At 33.6% G+C, this 15,403-nt stretch overlaps 1 protein-coding gene and 1 long non-coding RNA gene across 4 annotated transcripts in view; one reads left to right on the forward strand and one right to left on the reverse strand.

The window, feature by feature from the left end:
• The window catches only part of LOC130442153 (protein bric-a-brac 2-like), a 73,875-nt gene that overhangs the window by 46,233 nt on the left and 12,239 nt on the right, over positions 1–15,403 (forward strand). The gene's annotated exons all lie outside the window — the stretch shown is intronic.
• The window catches only part of LOC130442155 (uncharacterized), a 39,552-nt gene that overhangs the window by 19,273 nt on the left and 4,876 nt on the right, over positions 1–15,403 (reverse strand). The gene's annotated exons all lie outside the window — the stretch shown is intronic.

A 15,403-nucleotide genomic window follows, 5' to 3' on the forward strand; every position in this document is an offset into this window, starting at 1 on the left:
ATGTAACATACGCACTCAGTGAATAACAAGTCTGATAGTTTGTCACAAATTGTTAAAGAAGATCTCTCACTGCAGCAATCCGGTCAGTTAGGAGTCTCTCACGCCTAGTGTGAAATCTATTTCGACTCATTGTAAGCTTAAAAATTTCAACTCCGAACCCTTCACCGTTCCATAAATCTTTTAAATTCAATCTTCCTCCCTTATGTGTCCCAGCTATGTAGAATAAACCAATAAAGGCTAGTATTTCTTCTCTTTCAGTGCAATTTGCATCTCGGGATCGAGCATAATTGTCATGGATCGACACAAGAAATTGGTTTGTATATTTTACTAGCATTTCTATTATTCTATCAGTGAATAGGCATTTCCGGGTACTATAAGTATCCTTTATATTTTTTGCAGGCCTCTTCACACCTGGTAGTCTTGTGAGCAAATTATGTCGTGGTGAGTGTAGAAAGTTTTTTTCATGTAAACTTTTCAACATACTTACCCCTCTTCCTAATTGCACCAAAAAAATTGTCCTCAGTTTCTTCATTGAAACTAATTTCCTCTCCACTTTGTTCAGTTTCGGAATCTTCAATTATTTCCTCACCAGGATCGCTACATCATACAGTACAGTGGTTTCTCTGTCTTCCCTGTCACTTTCGCTATCACTATCCACTTCGAAGAGGTGTTTATGAATTTGCTTCACATCTCCATCATTACCAAGTCATACAACTTCTGTACTGTAATGTACATATTACTTGCATTTGTAACTGTCATCTCTCAGATAACAGTCTAAAACTGAGTTAGTAGTAGAAGAAGACAACATATTACATTACAAAAATTGTACATTGCTAGTGATACAAAGTGTTGAAATGAGGGAAACCAATCTGATACTGGCTGGACAGCCGTGCGGCAGTGGGGAATGTGCGAGTAACACTTCAATCTGTCGTCTAGGGATCCCTTAGATGACGCGCGAGTACTGCAGTGTTAACAAGTTGTGATTACATTACCAAATCCGTCGCTAATAACCAACATGGTAGATGCAAAATACTTGAAAAAAAAATTTATCCCACTAAATAATATACACATTCAAGACGCATCGGAAGTCAACTAAAACAGCTGGCTCTAAACTGTGCATGAGCAAATATCTTGTATTGTTCTTAAGCTCAATGCTCAATGATGCGCGCAGCTGTACGTTTTGATATGGTGATATTAGTACTGTTCTTATATTCATTTGATGCAGTCTGATATTTAAAATAAAATGGCTATGACAGATTGTCAAATTCAGGACTTGTAGGTACTGTTCTTATTCTCACCGATTCAATTTTTATCTAAGAAACCGACAAAAATGATATTTACAGTGCCTTTAATATGTTTTTAGTTCATTTAAAAGAATGTTTTGATAAAAATAGATATATCCTTTTATTTTTGCAGAGAAACTTATTCGATTTTAACTATTTGTTACAATCTCCCTTAGGAAAGAACCTAATTATCAAAATGAAGTTTGATTTTTCTAAATGTTCTTCTAGTTATAGTATTAAAGGGGCGATATGAATTTGTACATACAACTTTTACATTTTCAATTAATAAGTTTATTATATAATTTAAGTTATTCATTTACGTAGCTGTTATTTTAGTTCATCCATAGTATTCATGGAAATTACTTTTTTTTAATTTATGCTTTGGTCCGGAAGTTGATTTTTTCTGCCAGAATCCAAGTTAAACAATCGAGTTTACTAAATATAGGGAAAGATTCACTTGTCATATCATGGTTACAATTCCAATTTTTGTGATAAATTATTATAAAATTTTGTTATTTAAATATTGGTACCTACTTATACAATAATCATTATATAACGAAAACCAGATTAATAAGAACGAGAATTATCCAACATAGCAAGATATCATAGGAAAAAATTTATATAAGTGGGTACCACAAAAAGCTACAATGAATTTAAAATAGCAAAAGATACAAAACAATAATTAATATTTTCTATGTTGACCGGAAAGGGCAACACATCCCATTTTTGAATCAGTTGGAATGCAATAGAAATTTCCATTTCACCTTTTTTTGTTCGCAATTAAATAATTCATTTTTATATGATCCTACATAATTTGATGTATCAAACCTAATCAATAGAATTATATACTTGTATTGTTCAAATACATAAAAATATCTTAGTATAGTATCATCGTCGCAAGAAAAATATTGTTTAAAAAATATGTAGTAGTGGAGGAATTAATATATCTAAAATTTTTGTTGAATCAATCAACAAAAAACTATGTTTCCTCATGTTTGGTTTTTCAGTTAAGAGAACCTGCGTGACTTTGATGGTCTAATATACAATTTGTGAGAAAAATTGAATCTTCTACTAATCTAAACAAAATCTAAAATAATTAATTCAAAACAGGGATTTACCAAGTTGTCAATATCTTGTTACTTGAAGAGGCCACTAGCTATCTTGCATAGATATTTTTTAATATGTATTGGATTTTTTACAAAAAAAACTCTGAAGCTGAAGAAAATTTTAAAATAGTAAGAATACTTGACTGATATCTTCGGTATGTTTAACAAAGTTAGTTTGCAGCTGCTGGATCTCGACTTAATTAAAACAAAATCACTGGTATTGACTTTGTGAGTCAAATTATTCCTCATAAACAAAATTTAAACAGAAAAAAATAAGCATAGTGTTTGGGGTTTTTAAAATTATCAGAAATGTTTCAAGACGTTTTATATCATATCGTCGTTGTCATTTTAATTTGTTACATGACCAATTCCATCTGTCTACTTTTTGAACATTTGAAGATTCTTTCATAGTTTTAAAATAATTAGCATGCAGATCTAGTCATGTTTTAAGAGCCAGAAAGTAGAAATGTTTTCCAATTTTATGAAACTGTCTCTAGCTTTCTTAAACCTTATCTTAATTTTAGTCAATCAAAAGGGTGTCTAGTAAAAATTGAAAATCAAATTCTCACCTTTCTCCCGGTTTTTCCAGGTTAGTTTTCATATTTTCCCGGTAGAAATTTCGTGAATTTACTACACTTTTATGATGATGAATATTTGTTTTAGAAAATACAAGCATAATAAAGCTACCAAGTTATTTTTTTCAATTTAACTCATTCTTATTCCAATGCTGCAAGCTTTTTTGTCTTTTTGTGCTGCGCTATATCTTGAGTAGGCATTCCTCATAGAGAGTATCATATATTTTCAAAAATCTACATTTCTAGTCCACGAAATTTTTGTCGAGAATCATTCACTTATCTTTGGCCTATAAGTGATTCTTCTTTTAAATTATCAACTAAAATCTCCTTATTAACAGAAAATCATCTCTCTGCTGTCGCATTGCCGTGAGAAATTATTAGAAGTTACAACACGGTTTGTGACTACTGTTTTCGATAATTTCCATCCAAAAATCATCTGCTCTACCATATATGGAATAGTTTTTCATTTTATTTAGAGCGATCTGATTCGTCAGATTATCCATAAAAGCCCTGTCTGCTGTTTCCAATGTAGTGGCGTTGCACCTGTTCGCAATCAGCAAAATGTCAAATGCTTCAGACACTAGTTGCACAGATTGTTCTGAATCGTCTTATTGGGATTAAGAAAACTTATTACGAAAGACCAACATGTCGTTTATCTTTGATCCCTATGCATTTTTTCAAAGCCGCTCTTGCGGTATACTCTAAATAGATATCTTGAAATTTTTTGAGGTTGCATAATAAACCATAGGTATCTAAATTTCTATTTTATGAATAAGAGTGCTTTGAAGAAGTTCGCTTACAACGAACCGCCTCATCAAGTTATTCAGGAGCGAAATCTGGTCTTCATAAAGAAATAGAGTTAGGGGCCAATAACTTTGAAAATTTTCATGTAATAGGTCTAATCTGTCTCTAGTTTATTGTCCAAAAACTTTTCCATGTTTTTAAAACTTTCACATGATAGTGTCTGACTCGTGTTTTGCAGAGAAGATAGAATTTTTTCATGAGCGGATATAATGACTGAATTTTTTGGGAAACAGAGATGTTTTTTAACCATCGTACCAAACAGAATTTCGGTAGGAACTCAGAACTACAAGTAAATGATAAGAACATTTCTCGTTTGGAAGGACTGTCTTTCAACAAATTGTAACACTTTGTAACTTGTAACAAGTTAGGCAATCATAGATACGTGAACACTATAGAATGCAGTTACGCGGGAGGTTCAACATGTTTTCAAGATCAGTCGGAAGGTTTTTGACTTATACCAACCCCAACTTCGTATGCCTGGTTGGCTTACTCAAAATTACTGAAAATTTCCGGTTTATTAGAAAATTCCCTACAAAACTCCGGTTTTTCTGTCCCGTCTTTTTTCCGATATTCACGGCTCCTAGACACCCTATTCACACAAGTTCCAAGGTACGTATGTGTGCTTGATGAGGTAAATCCTCGCTAAGGCCTGAAAGATTTATTGTATAGCTCCTCTACTATTTCTAAGGAATGTACATGAAACTAGTAGCTCTTTTATGCTCCTCTAATACATTTTTCGACTGTCGACTAAAATTTAGGTAAGTCTTTCTATCCTTGTCAGTATGCTCCTAGCTATCGAGTCCTGTTACTCTGTAGTGACTTGCATTTAGCAAGTAAATGGATAGATAGTCGTAGTTTCCTAGTAGTGCAATACTATTATTTTTTATTTCTAATTTTTTCTCAAAAGGCTTCTATTTCTAATTTCTTTTTGCCGGGTTACCATCTACCTTGTTTTTTTCTACTCCAGTGGTCTCTGGTACCAACTATGTTAATTCTGTTTGGTACCCTAAGTTTACCTCAGCATTTCCAAACCATTTTGAAACTAATTATGTACATAAGTGTTCTGGCATGTCCCAGTTCAGTAAATTTCAACTTAAAATGTGCTTCGGACTCTTTTAAAAAATTTTTATTCGAGTCTCATACAGTTATATCCCTGTTTCTTATTTTGTTTTCGAGGCGTATGTATTTCATTCATTGGTATTATTTCCAATTTGTCACTGCATTCTGTCTGCAGGTAAATATTGGAAGTTTAGTTATAGAAAAGCAATCAAATCATTGAACTCACTGTGCCATTTTTTTAATTAACAATCTAGAAGTAATCAACAAGTTTGATGTGTAACATTTTTATGCACAATTCACTAATTTCAATTTCTGGGCGTCTTCAAACGCATGTAATATAAAAAATGGCAGATAATTGAGTTACTTTAGTAATTATTTAAAAATATAAATGACAATTATATAATGTGAGGCATAACGCCACGTCTATGGAAACTCGCCACTTTCTATAAAAGTTTTGAATTAGAAATAATGAGTTTCCCGAAAACCCTAAATGTACTAAATTATTTTCGATACAGTGTTTCACAGACCTGGCCTGAAAAGTTGATATACAGGGTTTGTCCGGAAAGTAATAGGACTGAGTCGATTTAAAAAATTTATTGAGCCAATCGTTACAATTCTTTAAAAACGCTCAAAATAGGCTCCTTCTGCGTCGATGCAGCGCTGCCAGCGCGATTTCCAAGCATTGAAGGCGTCACGGAAGGCATTCTCCGGAAGAGCCTTGAGAGCCGCGGTGCATGCTGCTTGGATCCCCTCTGTCGTCTCCAAATGCTTGCCTTTCATCGGCCTTTTCAGGCGAGGAAACAAAAAAAAGTCCGGAGGGGCCACATCTGGGCTAAAGGGCGGCTGCGGAAGCGTTGGAATGCCGGCCTTAGTCAGGTAGCTGTTCACAAGAAAGGCGGTGTGAGCCGGGGCGTTGTCGTGGTGCAACTTCCAGTCTGCTGCGATGTCTTGTCGGACCCGATTGACCCTTCGTTTGAGTCTCTTGAGCACTTCCACGTAAAACTTGGCGTTGATGGTTTGTCCAGGAGAAACAAATTCATGGTGGACGATGCCTTTGATGTCAAAAAAGACAATGAGCATCGTTTTCACTTTGGATTTGCTCATTCTTCCCTTTTTTGGGCGAGGATACGCCGGTGTGTGCCACTCGGAAGATTGCCTATTTGTCTCGGGATCATACTCAAAGATCCATGACTCGTCACCTGTGATTACGTTATTCTAAAATTGGGGGTCACTTTCACACATGTTCGAATTTTCTTGGCACACTTCCACTCACCGCAATTTCTGGTCGTCAGTGAGCACTTTTGGGACCATCTTCGCGCACACCTTGCGCATGTTCAAATGCTCCGTCACAATGTCATGAACCACAGATTTTGGTAAATTTAACATCAGAGCAATCAAACGAATACTTAGTCGACGGTCTGTGTTCAAAACTTTGCGCACACATTGTCGGTGTTTGTCGAAGTCGAAGGTCTTCCAGCACGGTCTTCATCGGCGACCTCTTCCCGGCCCTCCAAAAAGGCCTGGGGCCACCGAAACACACCACTTCTTGCTAAAGCAACATCTGGGTAAGCCTGCTTGATCATATCAAACGTCTCTGTCGCAGATTTACCGAGTTTCACACAGAATTTAATCGCGTACCTCTGCTCTAACGAACACGAAACACGTCGCACGAAAATGCCTGTCCTGACTCTCCAGGTGCTCGGAGACAACTGACCAGCCGCTCGTTTGTACTTGCGTCTCGGGGCAAGAGCCAGGGAGCCTGAATCGGGTGGCGCCGGCAATTGTCGGTACCTGTCGGCTCAGATCTGTCTGGACTCTGGCGCGCACTCACTCAGATGAAAGGAGGTACGGCTGGTTGTCTGCGTGCGTTGACACTTTTTGACTTGAAAATTATTTCGCTTCACATTTTATGCAGACTTAGGACTGCCATCCTGATAAGTAACATATTACTTTGCAGGAGGTATGTTTAAAAATTTTTTTTGTTTGGTTTTTATCCAATTTTATAAGAAAATTAACAACTGGTCGTGTAAAAAATGAACACTAAAAGTTGTCACAAACCAAATTTATTCTTGGCATTACAGGGTGTTTTATTGAAAAATAGCGTTCAAAAAACATATCACCCTATGAATGCCCATTGCAGTTTGATGGCAAGCCACATAAAAACTTCTAGTAAATCCTAATTTACGTTTGTTGATTACTATTGTGCTTTTGCGATAGTAAATTGAATGTAATGGTTTTTCGTTCTGTCAGAGTCGGTAGTTGAATGGATGAGGCATTTCTTTGGTGGATGATTTTGGTTGACTTGAATTTTCTTTGGGGTTCAATTTTCCTCTTCTTACTGGGTGGAGATGTAAGTTTTGGTCCCTCTAAATTACATTGTGATTTGTGATATTGTTGATTTGTGTTATCACTGCGCGTGAAAGCAGATTGCAAGCAATCTGGTGCGTTTCATCGCTCGATTCGCTAGAAGTCAAAGGTGCCCTTATTTGGTCAAGAATCATTTCGCTCCGTTTACTTTTGTCATTAACTGGTTTTGAGGGGTTTCAAATTTCCAAGTCTTTAATTATGGTTTCCTCCAATTCTTGAGGTTCAGATGTGTCTGTCAGTTCCGCGAGATTTGAAAACACCGTCACGGAAACACTGAAATGTCATTTTTTCAATGTTCTCGGCAGTTGAGTATGACCCGTATTGTTTTACGAACATACTTCGATCGGCACTTTCAGTTTCAACTTTCCATTTTTGGAATTCTTTAAATTTATTACCTCTTCCCGTTGAAAAATTACACTTATTACACTTGAATTTATTAGCCGATTCACCCCCATGAATTGTTCTTAAATGCCGGAGCAAATTTTTATTCGCGGAGAATGATTTTTCACAAATGTGACAAATATTATCCATTTTCGAAATTGTTAGTCAAGAATTACTAGAACTCGAGAAATGTTCCTCTGTGCGTGACCTTCCCAGGGTCAAGTGGTGTGTTAATGAAAAATAACAGATTATAAAATTAACAGATCTTTAGACTGTGAGCGCTTCTCATTTAAATGAATGCGCGCCAGACAGAGCTTGGCCGCCAGTTACCAATGGCTGTCGCGCCAACCGTCTTCAAAATTGACATCTCCGCCCAGTAAGAAAAATTCAAGTCAACCGGAAAAATCCACAAAAGAAATGCCTTTTCCATTGTACTACCAACTCTGACAGAACGAAAAACCATTACATTCAATTTACTATCGCAAGAGCACAATGGTAATCAACAAACGTAAATTAGACTTTATTTTTTGAACGCTATTTTTTCATTAAAATACCCTATAATGCCAAGAATAAAGGTTTGTAACAACTTTTAAATTTGTTAATTTTCTCATAAAAATGTGAAGTCTGAATAAAATGTGAGGGGAAATCATTTTGAACTCAAAGTTTTCAAATCCCCTGCACGCAGACAACCAGCCGTACCTCCTTTCATCTGAGTGAGTGCGCGCCAGAGTCCAGACAGATCTGAGCCGACAGATACCGACAATTGCCGGCGCCACCCGATTCAGGCTCCCTGGCTCTTGCCCCGAGACGCAAGTCTCGTTTGTTAGCTAGGAACGCCCTCTACCGAATCCAGTCGGTGTGCGCACGCTCTGAAGTACAATCGTCGAGGAAGAAAATCAGTCCTATTACTTTCCGGACAAACCCTGTATGAGTGCCAATTAAACATAAACGAATCTTCTATATAAATAGAGTTGCCATCTCTAAATTTTGGAAAACAGGACAAAACGCGTGAAAACCCCGGATTTTAGAGTCCGAAAGCCGGACATGTCAACAAGATCTTTTAAACATATTCAATGTAAAAAAAACAGTTGAAAATGTCATAAATCACCGTTTTTACTCATTCATTATTTTAACAAAACAGAATCATATTACAAATTGACAAATTGTTAATATAAATCAGCTTTTTTAATTCTTGATATAAGAAAACAAAACCTTATTAAAATATTAAACAAAAACATATATTTAATGAATTAAAATCTTAAAAGTACCTACTTAGACCATTCTAGTATTCAGTCTTACAATTTTTGAGGTAACTCCTTTAGCTATAGTTCTATAATTATTATCTGTTTTACTTTTTATCAGCAGTCATTTATATAACAAAATATACCTATTCTAGCAGAATATAAACTAAATGCAGTCTTCTTAAATATTAAACAACAAAACAGAACATTTTTAAAGTTTAGACCTACATCAATGTAAGTTACATTAATAAAATTTTAAATCAAAATAATCAATCCTATACTTATTTTCATCAACTTAAAGTTTTGATCAACAACCATATTTTAAATAGTTTTTACCTACTCACTGAAAACAATCATAACTTTAACTACAAAAATAAAAAGCAATTATTGCACTCACAACATGATCTATCTAGCTATTAAAGCGTTTTACTCAGCTTCTTGCCTTTTTACTTCTCAGTTTTTTTGTATTTATCATTTTTCCGATAACTTTTAAAATACCTTCCCTTTTTAAAAGTAATTTATAAAAATCAGTGCAACTGTATTCTTGGAAATTGAATTTAATTTTAATTATTGAAGAAATTGTTTCTACGCTTAGTAAATTTCTTTAGTCCATTGTTGTGTAATTAATGAGAATACCCTCTCCACGTTGGCATTATGCGCCGGAATGCAAAAAAAATATTGCGCAATTTTCAGCAATTCCGAATATAAATTCGCATTTGGCATTTTAAAAAATTGTACCCAAAGTTGATTGGATTTTAAAAGCTTATTTTGTTCAGTTAAGTTTTGGAAAAAAGCCTTTAAATTCCCCACTCGTCAATTAATTTTGCGGCGTCAATGTCTATATTTTTATCTTTTAAATAGAGGACAGTGTCTTCAATAAGAGTCCACTCTGTGTTGTTATTAATTTTCAGCAAAAACATCCAATCAAATTTCTCAAATTGTTTTAAAGGTATCATCCATTCTTTAATATATCTTTTAATTTCATTGTAGAAGTCATGTGTGCATTTTTTAAACTCTTATTTCCAGTTTTCATCTTCTTTATTTATAATACGCTGAACGTTCAGCGGCACAAAATTTATTAATATTTGGGATCGGGTATCTATCAGAAATGGTTTTTTCATTTAGTTTCCTATAATCAATTACTAGTCTCCATTTTTGTTTTCCGGATGCATCTAATTTCTTGCTGACAATCCATATGGGCGAACTCCAAGGGGAATATGAAGCTCTTATTATTCCTTTTTCTAGCATCTCGTTGGTTTGTTTTTGTACTTCCTCTTTTTGTATGTATGGGTATCTATAAGATTTCACGTGCACTGGAATTTCATCGGTTGTCTTTATTGAATGTTTTATTTTGGATGTAAACGTTAGTGGATCTCCTGGTTTTAGAAAAATATCGGAAAATTTCTCACATAATTTGATTATATTATTCTTTTCAGGGTGTCTAGACCTGACGTGCATCTCAATTCCCGCAGTTTTCCCGCTTTTTCCCGACAACTTTTTCTAATTTTCCCGATATTAGTAAACCAATTTTTAGTAATATTCAATAAACAATAGCATTCAATACAAAAAAAATAATTATCGCTTTTTTATTGTTTTTTCATAAAGAATGATACATATTAGTTCTTCTGCTTTTATTTTTCTTTCATTAGACTCCTTTTGTTTTTGTGCATCTTCATTTTTTTTATTCTGACAGAACTCCACATATCTACTATGCGCCATTCGCACGTTCAACATCATTTTAGATGTGATAGATACGTGTTTGATGTCCCCTGCCGCAGTAACTACATCATAAATGATGCGCAAGGCAACTAGACTGTTTTCCGCCTGATTTACAACGATTGCCTCTTTGTTTACGGAAAATCCGCGCTCAACTGTTGCATTTCCATGAGATAAAATGAAAATTATTTCTAGAAAATTAATCAAGTTCGGGCAGGTCAAACCGGAATCTTCTATCAACTCTATCCAAAATTTATCAAGCCTTTTTACACTTCGATTATATATCTTCATGGATTGAATGGTGTTAGAAAATTGTAGAATATCTCGATACTCTTTTTTTATTTTGTCAGCCGTCGAGCCAGAAATCAACTTGTTCGTGTCAACCAGAACAGCCCAGCAAGAGTCAAGTCGCTGTAGAGCTAACGTTGGATTGATGTGCGATTAAATTTGGATTCACACAAGTTATGTACTTTGTAAGTTTATACAATAGAGGTGATCGTTCTTGAATTTTTTTAATAATTTTAACGAAACAATTCTTACAATCAATCATGAATTTAGTCAATAATTCACCAGAGGGCTTGATTTTAGCATTCTTCAATGCGCTCTTAGTTGAAAATCCTATATCAATTTTGCTAGCAGGAAGCAAATTATGTATTGAAACTACAACTTTCTGTGCATTTCTCCGAAAATTCCCGATCTCGAAAAAAAATCCCGTTGTTTTCCCGTCTTTTCCCGCTGCCAAAAAATTCCCGCTTTTTTCCCGCTATTTCCCGATGGCTAGACACCCTGTCTTTTCTTCTTCGTTCATATGATTAGTACGAATTAATTTACTTATATCTATTTTATTTTTACGCCAATTATAAGTTTCGTTAATTAGTTTTTTATTTTCTTTTGAATAATTAAAGTAATGAATTTCATATTGATTTATTTCAAATGGTTGGACTTCAAGAGGTTCATTAAAAGTTATAGATATTGTTTTAAATGATTCGTTTATTATTTCAACTACGGCATAGCCATTTTGTGCTATTGTCAATGTTTCCGGTATATATGCTTTTCTCAATTGTGTTTTATTTATTAATATTTCTCCATTTAATACATTTACTGGTAATGACTTTAATAATTTTTTTGTCGGTTCAATGTCAAATGAGAACTTTATGTCAGTTGGTTTTCTAAATTTTATTGGGATTGAAACTTTTTTGTTATTTAATTGTTTGTTAGTAAAATCAATATTCAATTGCATCCTCATCATGTCTTCTATACCTAATATTCCATCGAAAAAGTCATGAAAATCGTATAAAATAAAATCTATTGTGTTATTATAATTAAATTCTTTAAATGCAGGAATTTTTGCCTGATGTCGAATTATTTTAGTAGTTAATGATGTTCTAATTTCTATATTTGAATTATATATGCATTGAGGATAATATTTTTCTACGATTGAAGGTTTTAGTATCGATTTATTACTTCCTGTGTCTATTAATAATTTTAAATTTGGTTTTTTGATTTCAATATAAGGTAATGGGCTATTTGCGGCTATATTTATTTCAATTACTTGTAATTTTTCTTCCGAGGCTCTTTTCGAAAATTTTCTATCCGATCATTATCTTCGTCGCCTTCAAACAAATGTTGAAAATCGATTATTTCTTCTTCTTCCTCTTCTTCGCTATTTTTGTAATTATTATTATATAATTCTTCGGATGTAAAATTCGGTTCGTTTCGTGATTTGAAATATTTATTATTGCTTGTATTATTATTATTGTAATTGTTATTATTATTATTAGGTCTGTCAGAAAAATTTCTCGATATCGTAGACATCGGTTCTGGTCTAGGTGAACGGTTTACAGGTATTTGATTCGGACGGAAAACATTTTTCCTAGGACCAAATACTTGCGCATTCGTTGGATAATTTTGCTTTCTCTGTGGTATGGGATTTATATTTATAGGTTGACTAGGGAAACTATTATTATAATTATTATTATTATAGTTGTTCTTATTATTATATCTATAATAATAATAATAATAACGTTTATTCATAAATTTAACAAAATACAGTAATAAAATACAATTAAAATTGAATAAACATCTAGACATTCACAGAAGTATTGTACATACTTGTATGTGGTGAATATAGGCTGGTGTGCCAAAATTAAAAAAAAAAACATTATAAAAGAAAACAAAAAAAAATGCAGTTAAAACATTATAAATACATTTTTACATGATTGTGTTCCAGACATACATTTCGTACATGAGTTTACTCTTCTCTGTTTTTGTTTCAGCATTCTATCATTTTGTGTATTTTTGTTTTGTCTGTTTCTTTAACAAATGTTACTAGTTGGGTTTTGAAGCGTTTAAAAGAAGTTTCATCGATAATTCTTTGTGGTAGTTGCCCGAATAATTTAGGTGTCAAGTAGGAGTAACCTTTTTGACCTATTGTTTTATGAGCTGTTGGTATACAGTATTGATTATTCGATCTTGTCGCGTATCTATGATTGCGAGTGGTAAGTTCGTATTTATTTTTATATTGATGGCATCCTATCTGAATAATGTATAGTTGTCTAACATCCAATATTTGCGTTTCAGTATAGAGTAGTGAGCTTGAATACCTTGTTGGTTTGTTGAGAATCATTCGGAGGAATCGCTTTTGAGTCACTTCGAGGGCATTTAGATAGCTCCTTGAAACTCCTCCCCAGCCAATAATGCCATAATTGAGGTGTGACTCAACCAAACTGTGATACAGTATTTTTTTATATTTAAAGCTCAAAAATTGGCTTACTTGCTTAAATCGAAATAGGATACTCCCAAGTTTTTTAGTTAAATATTCCATATGATGGTTCCATCGTAAGTGATTGTCAATGTAAATGCCCAAATATTTAATTTTTTTTGCAGGTTTTATTTTAAAATCTTGTTAGATATTAAGATTGTATTTTGGCAGAGACGTTTCATGACTACTGAAGGGTAAATATACAGTTTTGTCAAAGTTTATTGAGAGTAATCTGCTGTCGAACCAGTCTTTGAGTTTTCCAAGATCACTCTCAATATTTATTTTGAGATTATACCAGTCATCATGTTTCTAGTAAATCACAGTATCGTCCGCGAAGCTGATTAATGTTCCAATTGTTTCCTGTTCAAATAGATTATTTAAGTAAATTACGAAAAGCACCGGCCCCAATACTGTTCCTTGAGGTACACCACATTTAATGTTGATCTCTTCACTCACATGATTTTTGAATTTAGTTTTTTGTGTTCTGTTTGTTAGATAACTTTTGAATAAATTATGAGCTAAACCCCTTACACCCACATCTTCTAGTGTATCTAAAAGCATGGAGTGGTCGACAGTATCGAAGGCCTTTTTTAGATCCAAAAAAACCCCAATAGATGGAGTGCTTGAATCCAAGGATTCGTAGATGGTTTTTTTCAAGGAATGGATTGCATCATTGGTAGATTTTTTTTCTCTAAAGCCATACTGGGATGTCGACAACAGATTAAAATTTGATAGGTATGTCGTAAGTCTTGTTTTTATAATTTTTTCAAAGACTTTGCTTATTGAAGATAGAAGTGAAATAGGCCTATAGTTTGAAATATTTTCTGTATCCCCATTTTTGAAAATTGGAGTTATAAGAGATTTCTTTAGAATCGAAGGAAATATGCCTGATTCGAAGGATTTATTTATGATGTCCGTCAAAGGTTCACATATGAATTTTGTAATAATCTTTAGAGTTTCAGCTTTCATTCCATCAAGCCCGGGAGCCTTTTTGTTTTTCAAGCTAATTATTGTATTTTCAACCTCAGTAGTATTCGTCGGTGTAAGAAAAAGTGAATTTTTATTTATATATTTTTTACTATTGTAATTGGGATTTTGTCGTATGTTCTTTGCCAAAGTTTCCCCCACATTCGCGAAGAAATTGTTAAATATATCAGCAGCATCTTTTGGATCTGTGATGATCTCTTTTTTTCATTCCTAATATTATTTATTATTCTTCCTGTCTTGATATTCAAAATTCATTAACAGTATTCCAGAGTTTTTTACTTGCATTTTGTTCTTTTTCAACTAATTTTTTATAATAATTTTCTTTGGCAGTCTTTATTTTCTTTCCCGTTTCTTTTTTCTTCGTTAGATAATCATTTTTCAAGTTTACATTATTTGGATTTTTTTTCCATAATAAAAATGAATGATTTTTTTGGTTGATGTGTTTTATCAATGATTTTGTTATCCAATTTTTTCTTTTACGTTGACTATTTTTTAACCGGAAGTATTGAGTTGATTTTTCTACACATGTGTTTATGATGTTGATGAATTTTTCTGTTGTCGATTCGATATCATGCATTGGGTACAATACAACTTAAAACTATTAATTGTTTTTTGTAATAATTGTTCGTCTACTTTTTTATTGTAGTTTTGTTGTTTGGTTTTAATGAATATATGGTCAAGACATGATTCAGATCCATTTCTTGCTCTTGTTGTAGTATTAATAGTTGATTGAAAGCCATGCTCACTCGTCATATCAAGATAATTTCTTGAATCTTCAGTTATTTTCATCAACCCGATATTTATGTCACCTACAAATAAGCTATAATAATGTTGATTACTTTCTTTATTTAGAATATCCCCAAGCTGGTCAAGAAAGTCGTCAATTCGACTTGCTGGAGATCTACAGCATGCTAAAATGCAAAAACTCAGTTTACCCATAACCATTACGATTTTCAATAATATACCTCCATTTATCTGAATATGTTCATGCGAATGGTATGAGTTTGTTTTTACAAAGACGATAACTCCATCATTTTGGTTATAGCTACCTCCATTGTATAGGGTTGTGTAGTTGGCCATGTTGAGGAAAGATGTATCTGGGACCCGCCAAGTTTCTGTTAAA

The sequence above is a fragment of the Diorhabda sublineata genome, chromosome 3 (assembly GCF_026230105.1).
Source record: "Diorhabda sublineata isolate icDioSubl1.1 chromosome 3, icDioSubl1.1, whole genome shotgun sequence".
Lineage (NCBI taxonomy): Eukaryota > Metazoa > Arthropoda > Insecta > Coleoptera > Chrysomelidae > Diorhabda > Diorhabda sublineata.